At 45.4% G+C, this 20,771-nt stretch overlaps 1 long non-coding RNA gene across 9 annotated transcripts in view; it reads right to left on the minus strand.

Moving 5' to 3' along the window:
• Window positions 1–20,771, minus strand: part of LOC309610652 — a 38,962-nt gene that overhangs the window by 7,749 nt on the left and 10,442 nt on the right. For 2 of the 9 annotated variants that reach the window (XR_014234109.1, XR_014234113.1), the window contains 3 exons: window positions 10,070–10,370; window positions 7,304–7,993; window positions 4,963–7,173 (listed from right to left, as the gene is read on the minus strand). This is a non-coding gene — a long non-coding RNA (uncharacterized lncRNA). Of the gene's footprint in view, window positions 1–2,403; window positions 2,808–4,962; window positions 7,174–7,291; window positions 7,994–10,069; window positions 10,371–15,377; window positions 15,440–19,136; window positions 20,064–20,771 lie in introns of those variants that run through there. The other 7 variants (XR_014234106.1, XR_014234108.1, XR_014234110.1 and 4 more) reach the window with 7 other exon arrangements.

Genomic DNA, 20,771 nt, shown 5'->3' on the forward strand with positions numbered 1-20,771 from the left:
GCTTTGTTGGGACTGGGTTTGGGGTGAGAGAGTCGGGTGTGCCTGCTGATAGGTCAGGGTTTCTTTCAGGAGGGACAGAATGTTCTAAAAATTAGAGGGTGCTGATGGTTGTGCAACCCTGTGAATGTATTTTTGAAAGCACTGAACTGTCCACTTTCAGTGGGTGAATTCAATGGTGCGCGCATGCCATGATGTATCTCAGTGAAGTTAAGCACCCCAGGTCCTACCTGCAAAGAGCTCAGAATCACTACATTCAAGAATCTTTTCCTTTAAGATATTTCCATGTGTTTTTTTTTTCTGATAATTATCCAAATAATTGGGTCCGGGACTCTGACAATTTAGGATGTGTTTTCTTTTTTTTACAAAGTCAGACAGCTTCTGCTAGAGTTAAAATGAAAAAGTATTTCATGTTTCAGTAACAGTCTTCCTGAGATAAGAACCTTAACTGACAGCTCCTTTCACGACCTTCACTTTTCTCTCCTACGTCTCATCCATACCCACAGTTATAAAAATGCTACTGTACTGACAACTCTTTTTAGAATTCTCCTAAATTAGGAAACACTATTTGTGACACAGTGGGAGTGTGATATTGACATTGGTAAATGGATATTGATGGGTAGGTGGATTCGGTAATTGCGAACATTTTAGATGTCAGGGTAGCAGGATCCCTTGCTCTTAAGCTTCATGAAAGCAAAATTTGCCTTCACTGAGCAATTTGGACACTACGTGTAAAAAGCAGGGGAGGAAAATGTCTATATTATGTTGAAAGTAACATTACCACATGATGACAATTGGGTCTTTGAACTATTTATGGTAAAAAGAACATCTTGTGGCATACAACTCCGAGATGAGCTGCCCAAAAAGACACATTAGAGGAGCCCCAGTTGCAACCACAAAACTGTAGGGCGTGGAAATATAACGCCTGTTTCAAAGCAGTCCTCTCAGATCCATCAGCATCCCCGCTACCACCCCCAGGAGAACAGTGGCTTACCTCACGCGAGCTGGTGCAGAATTAAATGAGCTAGTTTACGCAAGTTGCTTGGGACAGTGTCTGGGATACAAAAAGCACTTAATACGTGTCAACTATCATTATTATTGTTATTATTACTATCATTATTTTTACCTGCTCACCAAATAGCTCTTATAAGCGTCCTGGAACTGAGCCTCCTGACCGTCCCTGGCTTGTCTGGGTTTTGTGTCTACCCTCGAGGTGGTCCCGTCCCCGGGTGGGAAGTGAGTTGCCAGCCTTCAGTGCCACGCAAAGCACAAGGAGTGAGAAGTGGGGAGGATGAACCCCCCGAGTGAACTGGGGCCATTATCCATGGTAGGCAATGACGCCGGGTGGCCTGAAGCAGCCAATGTCCACCCTGGGGGGCCGGATCAGGGGTAGGTAGGCTGGTGAACGCCGGGATGCGTTTCATCCCGGGAGACCAGCGCGTGCTGACTTGTGTTTGACACGAGAACTGTAACAAAGGAACTGCCGCGATGCGGGCGTGCGCGAGACCGACTGCCAGCTCCTCCCTGAAGTCGTGTATCTGAGCCCGTCCTAGTCGCTGGAGGGACAGCGCTGGGCTGGGAGGGAGTCCTGCTACTATTAGGGGACATTCTGGTGGAAGCACACGGACAATAAACAGGGAAGCACTGGAGTCTTCTACAGAGAGGGAGGGGGCAGGAGGCCTCAGGAGGGGCACATTTGGGCTCAGTCCTGAAGGATGACGTGGATGACGTCCACTGGGGAAGAACTGCAGGGGTGGGATCCTGAGGCAGGAACAGGCGTGCCCGGCTGGAGCCCTAGGACACTAACGGCGTGTCTCCAGTGCATCACGGTGAGAACGTAAAATAGGCGTCGGCACAAGGATTGAAAGAGAAAACTCAAAAAGTCTCCTATCCTTGGATAGGATTATGAATGCTTTTAAACTTTTAAAAGTAAATGTTTATACACCACCATAAATCATATTTAAAAGGAAAAGCAGTTACTACCCAGCAAGCACCCACCCAGGACCGCACAGCAGGGCTGGACCACGACGTGGGGCAGGGGAGACGCTGGGCTGGGGTTTCTGGACGAGGGGGCTGCCTCTCTAGATAAAGTGGGACAGAATCTGACATGATACGTTGCTTAATAAGAAAAGAGCCACCTTATGAGGATTTGAACCAAGAGGGAACAGCCTGGAGGGCTCGCCCTCGGGAGACCTGGGCTCTGGGTCCCTCAGTGTGGCCCTGGGCAGTGGAGTCTTCATCTGAGTAGCAGGATGACTGACCACTGCTCTCCATCCTCCCGGGACCATCAGGATGAGGAAATGAAACAGAACGTGGAGGTTCTTTGGAGACTGGAGAAGACAACTCAAAACTCACATGGCATTGACAGCATGGACCGAAACTTACCTGCGAGTAGTAAAAACAAAGAAGAGTGCTTTCTTTTTTTTTTTTTTTTTTTAATTTATTTATTTTATTTATTTTTGGCTGCGTTGGGTCTTTGTTGCTGCGTGTAGGCTTTCTCTAGTTGCGGTGAGCGGGGGCTGCTCTTCATTCTGTGCACGGGCTTCTCACTGCAGTGGCTTCTCTTGTTGCGGAGCACGGGCTCTAGGCATGCGGGCTCAGTAGTTATGGCTCACGGGCTCTAGAGCGCAGGCTCAGTAGTTGTGGCACGTGGGCTCAGTAGTTGTGGTGCATGGGCTTAGTTGCTCCGCGACATGTGGGATCTTCCCGGACCAGGGCTCGAACCCGTGTTCCCTGCACTGGCAGGCGGATTCTTAACCACTGCGCCACCAGGGAAGCCCAAGAAGAGTGCTTTTAAGAATTCATTTTCCCTGAGCAAGCAAATAAACACATTCTCACCATGTTAATCAATCGTAAATCAGCTCTGTTTAAAACCTACAGACCTCCAAGCATGGGTATATCCTACACATGGTTGCATTTTCCCTGATGATGGCATTAAATTGTAAATTTAAATAGAAATCGAGAATTTGAAGATGGGGGTTCATTTTTGGACGAATCACCCCGATAGTAGATATGGTTTGAATGTAGCCATGAGCAGGATGATGGCTTTTCTTTCAGCTTGGATTCCCTGGATATTTTTCAAAAACTTAAGTAGCATATGTTTTCAAAGTTAATAAAAAGATGTTTACATTGCAGTTGAGAGCCTAGCGATAAGAAATTCAGTTCCAGCTCATTGGAAGCTCAGCGAGATGTCCCGGCCTCTTCCCCGGGGGATGGGGTAGGTAGGAAACTGTGGAAACCCCATTTCGGTTCCAGAACCGCTCCGAGTAATGGGGAGAGGCCACCTCATCCTAGGGAATTTTGGCAAAACCAGTGGGAAACGATCCTTTGAAGACACAGTGTTTCTGAAGAGGGCGGTCCCTTCCCTGTTCCCACTCAACTCTGCTTTTAGCTTTAACATTTTTGTAATCGCAAGTTCTGATGGTGAACAAAATTTATAAAGATGTTCAAAGGCTAAGGAAGCCGAAAGCTCGAAGTCTTGAGGAGATAAATATTAATGCCTATCGTGTTCCTAACTAATGTTTCGTTAAAGTTTGGCGAAGAGGGCGGCTGAGAAAACATCAAAGAAGATTGCTTTGTCTGGAGAGGAGAAGGGCAGGGGACATGACAGCTCCTTTCTAGAACATGAGGAAGTGTTCTTAGGGCAGAAGCTGCCTGTCATTCCCTCCTGGGTCCCGAGGAGAGCAGGGAATTGAGGGGGGAGTTCTGGGCCCCTGGTCCTCGGGCCCCCCTCACCCTGTCTACAGATTCCTTGGTGGCCGGGGGGGGGCCACTGGGGGAAAGGAGACCCTGGGCTCCCCTCAGGGCAGCTCCCTGCTGGAGACAGGAGGTGACAGGTGTGCTCCACCGCAGCCTGGAACCAAGATGGTGCCCCAGTGGACACCTTCCTCCTTGTGCACCCCCAGTTTGGGGGCTGCTTCTCCCTCCTGACCCTTCTGTTTCCTCTGTGACACTCTCAGCTCACCCTGCTAATTCAGTCAGCGGAATAGGAACGGGAAACAGTAAAAAGTAGGGAAACGAGAACGTCAAAGATTAGACTCTAGGGAGACCTAAATCTACAGAAAACCCTTTGGACGACCTCACTGGGCTGAACTCCGATTCCCGACACCCTCGCGTTTCCAGCATTTCCGGACACGACTGCATCTGTGTCAGATATTTTTAGTTTATATAGTAGCCTCTCTGTGGTGCTTATCATGTGACAGGCACTGTTCTCAGGGCTTTGCAGATATTCGCTTGTTTTCTGCTCTTAGGATAAAGGTAATCACCCTTACCAACCCTGCTTCGCAGATGAAGAAATAGGCACAGCCTGGAAAAGTAGCTCACGCAGACCACGTAGCTGGGAAGTGGGAGAGATGGATGGCAAACCTACCCGCTCTGCTGCTGTTGATGTAAAGTGTCATTAAGTCTATCTGCATAAATGCAAGAAAAAACCAAAATGACCCCCGTGCCCGGGTGTAAGTATGCGGCAGTCATGTGCATGTACGCGGTAAGCAAGTATGTACTGTGGATTCACCTCAACTGAGCCTAAGTCAAACCCCAGCTCTGTTTGTGGGGATGCTGTATTACCTGCCTTGGTAAATTCATGTTCCTCTAAACCGCACCAACTTTGACTGCTTCAGACAAAGCCGGTTCGGTTAGAGGCGCCACTTCCTCACTTCCTCTTTCCCAATCTTGCAGCTCCCCGTCACCAGGGCTGAGTGGACAGCACCCTTTTCTCGGGTTGGTAAGAAGGCTGGGCTGTTGACTGTGAAGTTGGCTTGAAACCTCGGATGAGCATCTCACTTTAATCAGGGCCCCTGCTCAGTTAAGCAACATCTGCCCACCTCCCAGCAAGGAGATGAAGAAGTGAAAGCACATTTGTGGTTGGGGAAAAATGAAGGCGCCCACGATTAAACAGACATGCACAATTTCCCAACCTCTTTTGGTCCTGCCAACTTCTTCTACAATAATATCTAATCTCGAGAGCCCTGGGAGAATCTTTTTAATCATATGATTATTTTTGCATGGTACATAATGAAGAAGCAGTAAGTTAAAAAAGCATTTTTTGATTGGTATGTCACTAAAGATTTCATTATAACGTTCATTTTAACACAAATGTTGATCATTTTGATTATACATAAAGACGCATTTCAACTGTCCCTATGGCAACAGTGATATTCTCCATTTAATTTATTTTAAAATAATTACGTGGTAAAAGCATGATTTGTTGACAAATGCATTTTCAAATAAGATATTATATCCGGTTTGGTTTTAGCTCATTACATATCCTAAAATGTAGATGGACATATATCTTCATGTCATAATATCAAAAACAGCAAAAAGCACATAGTCTATTTGGAATTCTTGCATTTTGTTATTTAAAAGCCAATTGATATGTGTCTATAATATTTATATTTTTATATGTCCACTATCACATGTACTTAGTTAATATGCTTTTAGATACATGATAGAAAATTATTCTATCTTAAATGGAAAATTTTTATATCATTATTTAATTCTTTGATATAAAAAATAAAATGTTCTTACCATTTAGCAATAGGAAGCCCTGCAAGGGGGTTGGAGTTGGAGTATGATCTTCCTGTCGGGCAGTTTTGGGGTTTATACTGTTGGGGGTTCACTCTGCTTCTTGGATGTGTAGGTGTTTGTCTTTTGCTGCATTGGGGAACTTTTCATCCACATTTCTTGGAATGCCTTTCTGGGCCCACTTCTTTCTCCTCCTCCTGGGACTCTGATGACAGGATGTTCGCTCTTTTGTTCTAGGTGCACAGCTCCCTGAGGCTCTGCCCACGTTCTTTTTTCCAGTCTGTTTTTCTCTCTGTTCCTCAGATGGGGAAATTTCTGCTGTCCATCCTCAAGTTCACCGGTTCTTTCCTCTGTCCTCTCCAGTCTGCTTTTGAGCCCATCCACTGAGGTTTTCATTTCAGTGATTGCATTTTTCAGTTATAAAAATTTCCATTTGGTTCTTCTTTGTGTCTTTTATTTCTTTGCTGAGAGTTTCTACTTTTGTTGTTGTTGTTTGTTTCAAGTGTGTTTGTCATGGTTTGTCGAAGCAGTTTATTTTGAGGGTGCTTTAAAATCCTTGTCAAATAACCAACATCTGGGTCATCTTGGTGTTGGTATCTGCTGAACATCTCTTCTCGCTCCGGCTGAGATTCTCCTGGTGCTTGGTCTGATGAGTAACCTTTTTATTATAACCTGGATATTTGGATTATTCTGTTATGACGACTTCTGCTTCGGAAGGCTTCCTCTGATACCACACTAACAGGGCGAGGGGCGCCATTCTTGCTGCCGGGTCAGGGGACGACCAGTTTCCCTGAGGAAGGGGTGCAAGGGTGGTACCCAGCCTTGCCCTGGGCCTCTCCAACGACCCGGCTGTGCTGGTGTCAGCTGTCTTCCCACTAGACGGTAGTAAACGTTCTGGCCCTAGGTGCCCCCTCAGCCTTTGCTGGGGTCGGGGGCGGGAGTGATGGTCGTGGATTTCTCCATGGAGTTCGGAAGGTGTAGGGCAGTAATTGAGTCAAAATCCTCTGTCCTGCTAGGCCGCCCCTCTGGCCAGAGACAGCAGACTCTTCTTGGGGCCTCTGGTCTGTGCCCACTGGGGCTCCCGGGCTGCTGGTTCCCTGAATCCAGTTCAGGGTCTAGGAGCACACTCTCGCGCCTGGCAGGTCTGCCTGTTCTCTTCACTTTTCAGAGCCTTTGCATGTTTGTTTCACATCACGTGCAGGGATTCTGGCTGTACTTAGAGCGGGGACAGGGTGATGTGTGTCCATCCCACCCAAGTCCTGAACTGCAAACCCCCTGCGCTGTCTTATCATATCATTGTCTTTCATTGTCAAAAACTGCTCTTTCCCTGGTTATTCCCATTTTCCAGAGCTCAGCATGTCCTGTCTGAGACCTTCTGCAGCAGAGTGGACCAGATTGAACGTGCGTTTTGCAATCACATTCACGTTTCACTCCGGCTCTGTGACTTCGGTGCTGTGTGATCTGGGTAGACCGCCGGCCTCCTGCGTGCCAACCGCTTCCTCTGTGAATGAGTACGACGCTCCCTGTCTCGTAAGCTTGGAGCACTCACAACAACGCACAGTGCATGGAACTGAAGGCTCTCGCAGAGTGGGAGCTGGTATTATCAACACTCTCCCTTACGCTGGCATCAGATTTCACAGTTTAATATCGGGTCTGTAAAACACACACACACACACACACAAATATTATCTTCAAAGGACAATTATTTGTGATTTGACATCTGCAGTAAAAGCTTCACACACACGCCCCCTGCACCTGTGGGCCCACTCACCCAGGCACCTACCGGTCTCAGCACAGAAGGCCGGCCACGGGCAGCGCGGACACGGTGGGATTTTCACAGCGGACGATGGCAGGCGTCGTCTCCATCTAGCACTAACTGCTCTGCGTGTTCCAGAAGCTTCCCTGTGTGACAAGAGCCCCGTGGAAGTGTGACACTGACCGAGGTGAGTGAGTGCCTTCTACATTTCCCATCAAGTTTTCTTGTAAAGCGTGGCAAACACAAAGGAGCCACATCTTACCCCGACGGGGTCTCTGCCACGGGCCTCAGAAGATCGCCTGTGCGTGTCCCCCCGTGGCAGCCCCTCCCAGGCTGCAGCACACGCACAGGGGCTCTTAGCTGGCGACCGCGGACGGTGCTGGCCGCGAGCTCGGAGCCGCTGCTGGGCGGCCGGGTTAGTGACTTGGGCACAAGTGGATGCAGAGCGTGGCCCCGCAGGGCACGCGGGGGACCTCGTGCTGGACCAGGGGGCAGGGCCTGGCCTCCCTCCCGCTGCTTCTGTCATCTGCCTCTGCCTTCTGCCGGCCAGCAGCCCGCACGGACCCACGACTCCTTCGCCACGAGAGGATGTGAGTGCAGAACCGTGCTCGCCTCCGTCCTCAGGTTCAGATCTTTCACGCTCACTGCTTCCGTGGCACAAAGCCTGGCTCTGGGGCAGCCTGTCCTGCCGCTGAAATTGGAGCTGGCGGACGTCGCCTGTGTAGGAAAACACGAAGGTAATGGTTTGGATGTCTTTCATTTCTGTGTCTTTCTCCTACAAAAATGCCTTTTACTTTTCTCTGATACCTGTTGCTTTTTTACGCAGAGGTGAGTAAAAGCAAATGTACTATTTGATCTCGCACAGAAAGTCATATTTAATGATACTTCGTTGGATAGGTTGACAGTCCACGTGAACGAGTTTGAGAAACATTAAGGAACAGAAACTTCCACTGTGTTCTTGAGTTTCCGATAACGGTCTTCCTGTTGGCAACTTTTTAGCTGTGTGATCTCAGACATGTTGCTTTACTTCTCAAAGCCTCAGTCTCCCTGTCTGTAAAATGGAGATAATAAGAGTCCCACCTTCAGAGGGTTACTGTCTGGATCACTTCAGTTAGAAGATGGAAGCCCTTAGAACACTGTTTGGCAGAGAACGTGAACCATTTTCCCGCTGTGATTAAGGAGGATAATAAAGTGTTCCAGGCAATTCTTCTCCAACATTCGCGCCGCAACTTGCCTTTCCCCTCTTGGTTGCTATGGCTGGATTTTGATTTGTAGGGCCCTCTGGATTTGGGTAGAAAACAAATAGTTTCATGTCTGGAAACTGGTGCCCCCCACGTGGCCCTAAAGCTTCTTGTCCCAAGCTGTCCAGGGTCAGCCTTGCCCGGATTTTGCCCTTTAAATTTCATACCCTATTATATACATGTGGCATTTCTCTTTCTCATTTGGAAAGATTTGCTGAAACTGGTATCGTGTCTAAATACACTATTAGTACTCACTCAAGTGTGTCTCACAATACTCTGGGACAGTTTTTTTACATTAGCAGATTCCCTAGTCACCACAGTGCTCGACCCCCAGGCCCATCTCCTGGGGTCCCTTTGCACCCTGAAGACTTGGAGGGGGGCCTTGGATTTTGCCAATTACATTTGCTCTTCCAGAAACATTTGTTGTTCCTTCCCAGTGTCTTCTGCCCTCCTGGTGGGTGGCCAGCAGATTACTCAATGATTTGCTCCAGTAACTTCCCAGATACTGATTCCAAGATGAACAGTCTATAACTAGGTCCTAGGCCATCCCTTTTAAAAGGTGGCAATACTGCTCTTTTCGAGGAACCTCAGGAGACTTTTTCTGTCCTCTGGAACCTCTCACATGACGGCTCATGCCCCATTGTGACGCCTGCCAATGCCTAAAGTGGCCCAGAGACGCCTAAGGGAACCGACCCTCTGCTGGGTAATGGTCCATTATTCCTCTTCCTCTGCAACCTTTCCTTTCCATCCATCCATCTCTCACGGGGATTGTGCAAGACTGTTCACAGAAGCAGTCTTCAGCAAAAATAATGAACTCAAACATGAAAAATACATATTCTGTTCTTTTGCTTTCCATTTTAGGGGAAGGCGTTTTCCTTTATTTTCCCCTTCATTTAATATATTTGAAAACTGTTGAGATTTCTTATTTCTCCTGTGCTGTGGAAACGTCTAAAGCTTGTTACTCTGTAACTACTGTTCACTAAGACCTGTCTTTATGATCTGGTGTGACTGTGACTTTATGAAGAAGCCATTTTAATACCCAGGTTTGCAGTGTTGTTCTTCCAGATAACATGGGGGTACAGTCAGCTCTACAGGTGTCTAAACGCTGGTCCCTCCCGGGCACGGTATGAATTCTTCAGTGTGATGCGCTGGGGGGAGGGGCAGGCCCACTGCTCAGGTCCCGGAGAGGCAAGTCCACGCCATCCCAGCCCCCTCCCGGTCCTGCGCCCCCTGCCTGGGTCTGCACACCCCACGGCTCTTGTTGCCAGGCCTTCTTCACCCAGCAGGTAGCCTTTCTGGATGGGGCGCCACAAGGCGGCCCCTTCTGGCTACCGTCTGTGTAGTCTGCCAGTCATAGGGAAAGGAACTATCTTCACTGCTGGGCCAGCGGGAGGGCAGGGGCTCTGGACGGCCTCTCCCTGCTGTCTCTCCCGTTCAGATCTCTCCCTCAAATACACCTGGGTTGGTTGATGGGCATCTTCCTGAGAAGCAAGCCTTCTACTCCCTGCTTGAAAACTGCCCCAATTCCCCGCTGGCTTAGCAATCCCATTACCTTGGTTTGGGGAAGGAGACACCACTGGGAGTCACGTGACGCCTGCCAGGCCAGTGAGTCACACCCCATGCTTCCCCTACCCTCCCCGGCACGTTGGTGGCGTCGTCGGGTGGGAGGAAGGTGGCGAGGCGACGAGGGGCCGGGTGAAGGGGCAGAGCAGTCTGGGTCTGACGACAGGTGAAGCCCTCCTGGGAGTTCCCTCCACTTCTGTCCCGGGTGGGACCCCTGTGTCCTCAGTCTCACGTCTTCCTCTTTCCTGGCTGCATCTTCTCCAAGAGGAAGCACGTCCTTCATGAGTGTCCTAAAGAGGGTGCAGAGAAGCACAGATTTTAGGTTCTGGCATGCCTAAAAACGTCTTTACTTTACCCTCATATTTTATGGTTTGGTCGGGGATAAAATTATAGGTTGAACATAATTTTCCTCTTGCAATTTCCCTAGTTTTTATTTTTGTCTTTTTGTTTTTATAAAGGGAAATCTCAAATGGCCTGATAACATAAACTGCCAGGGCCCTGACCCAACCGTGTGTCCCAGCCCCACGTGTAGCTGTTTCTTTGGCATTGATCACGGACGACACACTTTTAAATGATACATGCGTACTGGTAACTCTTGGTTCCTTAGCTTTCTCTTACTGTTGTCTTGCTGTTGGTTGGTTGATTTTCACGGCAGCTTGTAAAATTTCTATTTTTGAAAATTCTATAAACATACATAAAAAAGAGTAGTATACGAGATCCACAGGTATGCCCATCATCCAGCTTAGACAATGACCGGTTCGTGGACCATCTTGCGTTTCACTCGGGATTTTGAAGGCTTTGTCTTCTCCCTTCCTTGTGCTGAGGAGTCCTATTCATTCTACCATTTCTGTGTGTGAACTGTGTTTGCTTGCTGTTCCCATTTCAAAGCCCTTCAGATCTTCTATTTGGTGATGGTACCCCCACATTTCATGATGATGGACCCAAATGTGGACCCCGTATTTTTTTTTACATTTGTACATCCTTCAGTGCTGAGAAATTTCCCTTCACTTTATCCTTTAAACTGTTTATAGAAATTGTATTTTATTTTAGCTCTCACACCTACAAATCCCAAGGCCTTTTATTTATTCCTTGCCCATACATATGTGTGCGGGTGCATGGGTGTCTGTATTCATCTGTTTCTGTTTCATGAATGCAGCCTCTGCTTATCTATCTAATATTAATGTTGATTTTTTTAAAGTTTATTTCTGCTTCCTTCATTTTCATTGACTATTTCCTCTAGGTTAATTTGTTCTATTTTATGTTTTCCCCATCAAATTTCTAGTAATGCTTGACTATCCTCTCATACTGATAACTGAGGTACTAAAACCCAGATTGGTTGAGCTCATGGTGGGGCTTGTGGATGGGTAAGGGTCGCCACACCTGGTTTCTGAAGGTCTCGGAGTACGTGGGGAAGGGGTTCAAAGAGCAAAGGGCCTTTCCCAAAATCTCCTGCGTGGATACCAGTCCCCATGCTGACCTTTGGCGGTGTCTGGGGTCCCACATTCAGAGCACCTACTGTTCACTTTCTCCACTGAATAAATCTTCAGTTTCCTGCGAGACAGAAGCGAGGGATAGTCGTTCTCACCTGCTACTCAGAATGCTGGAGGGGACCCTTCTCAGTGGGTTCCTTGAGATAAACTACCTCTCTTCCATCAATGTCTCCATCTATAGACACTTCCTCAGATCCTCAAAGCCTTTACCAGTTTTCACTCTGTCCTCTAAGTTCCACATACTTGTTGAAATACCTCACCTGCTGCTGTCTTTTCTCCCATCCTCTTTGTTACTGTGAATAAAACTTTTAAAATTCTTTTGCAGCGGGTTGGGTAGAGAGAAGATAAATGCATCTGTTCAATCCACCATGTTAAACAGAACATTTGTTTGTTTCCTAGAGTTCTTTTTATTTTTCTGATTTCACTTTTTTCCTTCCCTTGAAATATCGCATCTGGTTATGCGTGTGACTGATTCCTCCAAACCATCCACCTGCTTTATCTTTCAATCTCCCACTGTTTCTTCCCTGTTAAGGAGCAGTTACAGCCTCTGTGCTGTTCGATTCTTCCAACATTCTGAAAGAGGAAATTCTCTCCAGTGTAGTCCAAAGAGCTATTTGGTGGTCTGTGGTCAGCTGAATTGTTTTTCCAGAATGTAATGGAATTAAACGCCCCATCGTAAGTAGATGTAACTGAATGCTTTGGCAAGTTGACCAAAAAAGGTTTCCGCAACCTCTTCTCGGTGTGGATGACTATAAATAGATTCCATCAAGCCGTGGCCCTCAATCTTAATCTCTTTGGCCTTAGCACTGTCTGGTTCACGCCTCAGGTTTCCTGAGAGATTTTACTCCGTGGATCATGGCGTTTATCCCCACTGACGCGGAGCTTTCCTGCCATGATGGTAGAACGTGAGAATGTGCAGGATTTTCTCCCCAGCAAGGAAAGAACTGAATTTCTCACTAACTTGAAGAAATTTTTATGATCATCAAATTGTTCAGGTCTGGTCTTTTCAGAAAGCTACCAGAGGGGGCTTACCTGGTGGCGCAGTGGTTAAGAATCCGCCTGCCAATGCAGGGGACACGGGTTCCAGCCCTGGTCCGGGAAGATCCCACATGCCGCGGAGCAAGGAAGCCTGTGCGCCCCAACTACTGAGCCCACACTCTAGAGTCCACAAGCCACAACTGCTGAGCCCGTGCGCCACAACTACTGAGCCTGCGCGCCTAGAGCCCATGCTCTGCAACAAAAGAAGCCACCGCAGTGAGAAGCCCGCGCACCACAACGAAGAGTAGCCCCCACTCGCCGCAACTAGAGAAAGCCCGTGCGTAGCAACGAAGACCCAACGCAGCCAAAAACAAATAAATAAATAAAATTTTAAAAAAAGAAAAAGAAAGCTACCAGAGGGAGGAGAAGGGGCGGCGGGGAGCAAAGAAATGATGACTATTAAAAAATGGTGTCTTTTGTTCAAGTTTCTAAACAAAAAAAAAATTTTCTTTCAGGAAACAGGGAGGACGCTGATAAAACCCAAAACACTTTGAATGTCAGTAGTTGCTCTGCACATGCTTCTCCTGGACATTGGCACCCCTTCCATCCTCAGTCTTTTTCTTTCCGTCCTGGCACTAAAAGGGTTAAATACATACTGGGCCATAATTCAAACTTCCTTCAAGTACTTTAAACTCTCAAAAGCCCATGCAGGGATTATTATCACTTCCTGTTTTAGCCAGGCTCCTCATAATCTTTGGCAACTGTATTTCACTTGCTCTGTTTTCTCTGAGCCAGAAGGGCCCAGCCTCACCCTTTGAGCACCAATAAAGGCCGCGGTAAAGCAAACGACCCAGACCCAGATAACTGCACGGCCAGAACAAAGCGTTCCTGCCTGACACCAATCACAATAAATGGCAGCTACATTTAGGCCAAAAAACATCCTAGAGGTGCTGAAAGAAAGGTGCAGTAAGATAGAGTAAGACTTTTAATCTTTTGGAATAAAAGAATTAAGTATTACTTCCACTACATACATTTGGAACATGTTTGAAAAAGCAGTTGACCTACGTTTTTAGGCAAATTCGTTGATCTGTGTCATCCTATTATATTTATTTTGTGCTCTATTTGGTCATAACAGTGTTTGAAGATCATTTGCTTAATCTGAAAAGTGAGAACGGAGTGTTTTTCAAACAAGCAAGGGGAGAAGTGAAAAGAAGATGTGAAAAGAGCAGGCTGGTTCATATGCTGGTCTCACCCGTTGACGGGCGACTGGAAGGTTCTCTGCTCTTCCTTGAGCAGAGAGGCTGGAACTAACCCGTGAAGTCAGCAGACTTCTGTTTCTGAGCATTTCCTGACTACGGGAAATACAGCTGAAGTCTGACGTGCTTATCAAACTGCAGTCCCCAAATAATTCAATCACCAACAAATTTCCCCTGTATAGATGTTTCAGTAGCAGTACACAGTCACAGTTTTAGCATATATTTCACCTTTATGCCCAATGTATAATCAGTTGCTTCTAAAAATATATTGTTAAGTGTTCAGGTAAGGGGGAAAGTTTATTTTCCTAAATGGAACGTAAAAGGATCAATTGCATTTAGAAGGAGAAAAATAGCATAGTAAGTGATGTCTTTCTTGGAACTGTAGGTCTTGCTATCATCTGGGATTTTTTTCTGTATGTATGGGTATAGATCATTATTGAAATAAAAGCAATGGCTTTTTAATATTCAACATTTTTTAGAAACATAGGTATTTAAGTCCTGCTGATGAGGGAATATTTTTTTAAACTGGGTCATGGGAGTTATTTTTTATTTTTTTATTGAAGTAAAGTTGATATACAATATTGTGTTAGTTTCATGTCTATAGCAAAGTGATTCGGTTATACATATACGTATATGTATATATCTATATATTTTTTTCGATTCTTTTCCACTATATTTTATTACAATTTACTGAGTATAGTTCCCTGTGCTACACAGTAAATCCTTGTTGTTTATTAATTTTATATATGGTAGTGTGCATCTGTTAATCCCATACTCCCAATTTATCCCTCCCCCCTCTTTGGTAACCATAAGTTTGTTTTCTATGTCTGTGAATCTGTTTCTGTTTTGTAAATAAGTTCATTTGTCCTATTTTTTAGATTCCACATACAAGTGATATCAGGTATAAGTGTCTTTCTCTTTCTGACTGACTTCACTTAGCACGATCATCTCTAGGTCCATCCACGTTGCTGCAAATGGCATTATTTCATTCTTTTTCATGGCTGAGTAATATTCCCTTGTATATATGTGCCACATGTTCTTTATCCATTCCTCTGTTGATGGACACTTAGGTTGCTTCCATGTCTTGGCTATTGTAAATTAGTGCTGCTATAAACATTGGGATGTGGGTACCTTTTTGAATGAGAGCTTTCTTCTTTTCTGGATGTAGCTAAGAGAATATTGAAAACTTTTTCTTCCAGCTTCATTGAGATATAATAGACACACAGTACAAGTTTAAGGTGTATGAATATTAAACTTATTCCAAATTTCACTCTACATGATCCCACTCATTTTGTATTGAGACTTTTCCAAGCCAGTATGGGAAGGACCCCAGAGCCTTGATTTGAGCAGGAGGCAGAATGGCACAGACTCTCCAGCGAGATGCCAAAGTTCAAACCATGGCCCAACCATTAGTTGGTTGTGTAGACACTCTGTCTCAAAGTTTAGGGTGAAATGGAGATAAACCTGTCCCGCCCCGTGGGGTTGTTGTGTGGATTAAGTGAGTGAACGTGTGCAAGATCACTTAACACAGCAACTGGTTGTTATTCCTACTTAAGGGAAAACCTGGACTTACCCAGATAATTGTGATGGTTGAGGCTTTCCTGGTGGATATGGCCAGACAGCTGAGGCCCCTTTCTGCTTCCAAAAGTAAAGACATTTATGCCATAATTTGGGACATGAGCAAGTATAGTGGTGTCTGAGTTTCTGCTTCATTATCAGACATGAATCATACCATTTGTCCTCAAGTGATTTTGCATGGGTAGTACGGGCAGGGGTCTTGAAAAAGCTAATTTACAGATAGGAAGTGGCTTTGTCTCCTCAAGGAAAGTCCTTGCTAGTTACTGGTGCCATTTTCAGGGCTGAAATTCTTTTCCTTTTAAAGAAGTTTGAGACACCAGATGAAAGACATTGGAAAGTTGTAAAGTAGGGTTGAGTAGATTCCAACATTCTTCACTAACTGGGTGGTTTCAAATAGCTAAGATTCACACCTCCTTGCAGACAACAGCTTGAGAGAGGATGGAGGGAGGGGATGGATTTTCGAAGGAACAGGGTTAGGAAGACACAGTCATCTATGGGAAGAGCTCATGGAAAGGGTGTCCAGCCAGACTGCAAATCTTTCATTTTCCCTTTAGTCAGCTCATATTATACGTGGAAGATAACAGAGAGTTACAAAATGTAATTGAAAAATGACATCAAAAACTAAAAACTGCTGGCAGATTTTGGGAAGGCACAGCCTAATTCAGAGGAGATCAAGGGGGCCAAGGGCTGTGAAGTGGTTGGAAGGGAGCAGAGGCCAATAGGGGGGCTCTTTGGGGAGGTTGTCTCCACTGGGGGATTTTTATAAACCCTCCCCAGCCTCTAGCCAAGGACACTTTTACCTGGTATTCTGTTGTTTGCAACTGAAATGCCCTAACTGACATAGGCTTGCAAATCCAAACTATCTCAGATACAAGAATTATTGGAACACGATTGCCAGACAAAATACAGGATAACCAATTATATTTAAATTTCAGGTAAAGAACAAATGATGTTTCAGTATAAGTATGCCCCAAATAGTGCATGGGACATACTTACACTAAAGATTATTTGTTGCCTATTTGAAATTCAAATTTAACTGGGGGTTCCGTATTTTTATTTGCTAAATCTGGCAACCCTGCATTGGAATGGGAGTGGATGTATATGGTAACTGAAAATTAGCATCATATATGCCTCAACTCTCAAGGAAGGGGTGAAATTAAGGACTTATCATTTAAGAAAAATATATTCTAACAGTCATAATGCCATATTTGTTGCATGTTTAGCAGTGTTAAAAATGGGAGTCTTTTATTCCAGTTTCTGCCAAGGCCTCTAGATAATAGGTGTCAGCTAGTCCTATACCTACACAGGTGCAGGACCTCTGGGGCGCTTTCAAAGGAGGTGGTGAAAGTCAATTTCATGATTCTTGCCCCTCATCAACCTTCTTAGCAGAAGCTACAAATTCACTTTTAAGCCAGGATAAACCGGGGGAAGAGAGACACTGTCATTCTAAATGAAGTTTGGTATTTTACCATATAGGACCGGTCACTGTAATTTCTGATATAAGACTATTATTACTTTGAGAAGTGACCAGAAGACTGTGTAATTCAAGAGTGGTTGGAAAAGTTATGAGGACCAGCCTGAGATTTCACGCAGGAAAGAGACAGCTGGCAAAGCAGATTAAGAGGCACGTGAGGGACGAGAAGAATATGGTTGTTTCCTGCTTGTGTCTTGAGTGTCCTGCTCTTCCATGCCATGCTGCATGTTCCTGAGATCCCAGCCCTGGTCTGAGGCCCCGACAAATATTAGTGCGTTCAGTGCTCTCAACAGCCCAGTGAGGTACACGGGTATATTATCATCATCTCCAGTGTACTGGGAAGGAAACCCAGACACATAGAGGTCGAGTAAGTCACCCAAGATTACACATCTACGGTGAGGCAAGGCCAAGATTTGAACTCATGCATTCTGGCTCCAGGACCACCTCTTGTAACCATTTTTAAGTGATTATTATTAATTAATCACTTAATCACTATTAAGTGATTAAATATTATTGTAACTTCTCATTAAGTGAAGCAAATGCAACCAAATTTACATTAAAGGCTCCATATTTTCTATACCTCAATAATTTTATTGTCACCACCCCAACCACCACTGTCATCACCTCATCACCATCACCTCATCATCATCATCATCATCATCACCACCTCATCATCATCATCACCACCTCATCAACATCATCACCTCATCATCATCATCATTATGTCACCATCATCACCTCATCATCATCACCTCATCACCATCACCTCATCATCATCACCTCATCACCATCACCTCATCATCACCTCATCATCATCATCTCATCACCATCACCTCATCATCATCATCATCACCATCACCTCATCATCATCATCATCACCATCACCTCATCACCATCACCTCATCATCACCTCATCATCATCACCATCATCATCACCATCACCTCATCACCATCATCATCACCATCACCATCATCACCTCTTCATCACCTCATCATCATCATCATCATCATCACCATCATCATCATCACCACCTCATCATCATCATCATCATCACCATCACCTCATCATCATCACCTCATCATCATCATCATCATCACCATCACCTCATCATCATCACCATCACCCTCATCATCCCCATCACCACCTCATCATCATCACCATCATCATCATCATCATCTCATCATCTTCATCATCATCATATCATCTCATCCTCATTACCATCATCAATTCATTAATTCCAAATCCCCACCAAACACTCTCTATATACTGTACACCAACATACTTGCACTGTTTTGTATCACAGGAATTGATGATTTTTGAAATAATAGTGCCAAAACTAGCGATTCTCATTTATTGAGTGCATAATATGTACTGTACTGAATCCTTTACTTATTTAATCCTCCCAACAAGCCCTCGAGGGTTAAGAGAATAAACTGTCCACAACCAGTAAGAAAAAGATTTACAACCAGATCTTTCAGATCTGCTGCCTGGCCCTTGACCATCACAGCATCTGGCCTCCCTGACAGGGTTTCCTCTCTCCAAGTACAGAGCTAGACTAATGGACTTAGCCTGGGCAAGAGAAAATTCCTCTGGGACGCCGTGGCAATTGCTGACACTCTCTTGCATTCCAACCTTTGTCCTTGATATGTCCACTTATTGGGAGACGATGCTTCAATATTTGTAATTTATAGTGCAAATATCCTTTACCTTGCTCCCTGAAAAATACTTAAATAAAAATGATGATTGCCAGCTAGCACAAACAACAGGAGGGTACCCACCTTTCTAACATTTGGATAGTTAAGGAGGTCTGCAAATTTGGAAAACAATATAGCCATTACCAGGCAGCCGGCGTGCCCCTCCTGATGCATTGTGGGTCAGAGAGAGCACACTGTTTTGTAACCATGGAAACAAACTGAGTTTGAGAAGCCTGAGAGCAAGCCTCCAGCATCCAGATTACCCTTCAAAGTTGGCAAAGGGGGAGAAAAGCTCTGAAGTCACTTAATGCATGGGAAACTAGTTCTAAAATATCTAGAGCTTAATGAAACCAATTATTCTGGCTGACTCAGGAGACAGGGAGAGCTGTGACCTACAGAAGTGTCTGATAAGTCAGTCCCCAGCCTCTAACGGAAGCAAGAGCAGCAAGGAAGCCTTCTCCCCTCTCCCGAATTCACGTCACACGTCTTGCGCTCACTCTCTCTTTCCAGAAGGATGTGCCCTTCTGGAACTCCACAGGAAAGAATCCACCCTTCCCAGCAACTCTGCTCCCACAGCCCTCTCACCATAAGAGAGGACGTCCCCATCAACCTGACTGTCTCTCCCAGCAGACACCTCGGCAAGACAGGTCACACCGAGGGACGTCCCTGGAAAATGCAATCCTTCCTTCTCACGCTGGCACCTTCCTGGGTGTTCCTGGGATTATGACTGAGAGTCATGGTCAAATCCAGTGGATCCTGGGAATCCTTTCTAGCCTCTGTGCCTTAGGGAAGCAGGGCTGGGGTCACATCTACTTGTGTCCATTTGCAAAAACAGCTGTTTTAGCTCCTACAGACTCCCCGAGGCCCAAGGAGCCACGGCCCTCACCCTGCGTTCTTGACTTTGGTCCTGGAGAGAGATGGATGGTGTCCTTACTGCCCTCGCACAGCCCCATCTGCTGCTCTGGTCTGAGCTGCATGTCCACCAAGATACGAACGTTGGGCCAACACGTAGTTTTGTTTCTTGAGAGCAAAATCTTCTTGGGTGACTTGGATTAACTGACTTGGGCTGTGGGCTGCCCAGAATCTCCACATCTCCGTTGGTGCTGAGGACACGTTGGGCGTAAGTGGGCAGTAAGCAGAGAGGATGGCAAGTGGGAGCACACCCCCATTCCTCCCGGCCCAGCAGCCGAGCCCCTGCCTCCTCATGGACGGAGGCAGCTAGACCTGACCTTGGCTCTTCCTGAGGACGCCGCCTGAACATCGATTCCATGAGAGTGTAGCTGGGGAAATAGCCCGTAATGCCGCAATTATGGTTCATCTGTTGCTATGGCATTTCTGTGGCCTGTTTGGCTTCATGAATGTCTTGATTATTTTCAATACCCATTTATAGAACACTCTGTTCATCACAATGGATTCTGAAACCATCTTCACAGGGTACTCTGATAACAGACCCCATTAGTCATGGCACTACCACCTCACAACGTGCACAGGAAGCGGGTGTTGTCTTAATAACTAAAATCGGGGAAAGTGAAAGAAAAGACCTTATGAGAAATGCCATTATCATTCTAATAATGGAAACTCAGCTTCAGTTTAAATTACAGTTGACATAAATTGATGTTTTGATGTCAAAAGATACCATTCGATATCATTGAGGCTTTGACATCTAGTTGGTGGCACAGTTGAGAGGAAATATTATTTGAAGAACAGGTGACTGATTTTAAAGGGAGGCATAATGAGGCTGAAGGAGGAGATCGTCAATAACCCTGGCTCGCAAATCTCTGGTTTCCAAAGAAACTATGTCGAAAACTAACTAATTCACAGTTCAGTCTTTTATGTATTGGAGCCTATATTTGGAGAATGTTTACAACTTAGGAATAATAATGTATAATAATTATGTATGTATAAATAATATTAATACTATAATAGTGTGAGCAATAAAAAAAGAGAAAAATAATATTCTCCTATGGGTAAATGAATTACTGTGTATTCAGGCAACGGAATTCTGTATCACTGTGGAAATGAATGACTTAGAGCTACATACATCAACACCCATGGACAACATACCAAACAGGCAGGAAAAAGCAGAATGCCTAGAATATTATACCACTTATGGAGACTTCAAAACTATGCAAGACTAAGCAATATACGATTTAAGGGTACATTGCTATGTGCAAAAATTACAAAGGAAATTAAGTGAATAAGGAACACAAAAGTAAGCAA

The sequence above is a fragment of the Balaenoptera borealis genome (genome assembly GCF_965194805.1).
Source record: "Balaenoptera borealis genome assembly, chromosome: 14".
Classification (NCBI taxonomy): domain Eukaryota; kingdom Metazoa; phylum Chordata; class Mammalia; order Artiodactyla; family Balaenopteridae; genus Balaenoptera; species Balaenoptera borealis.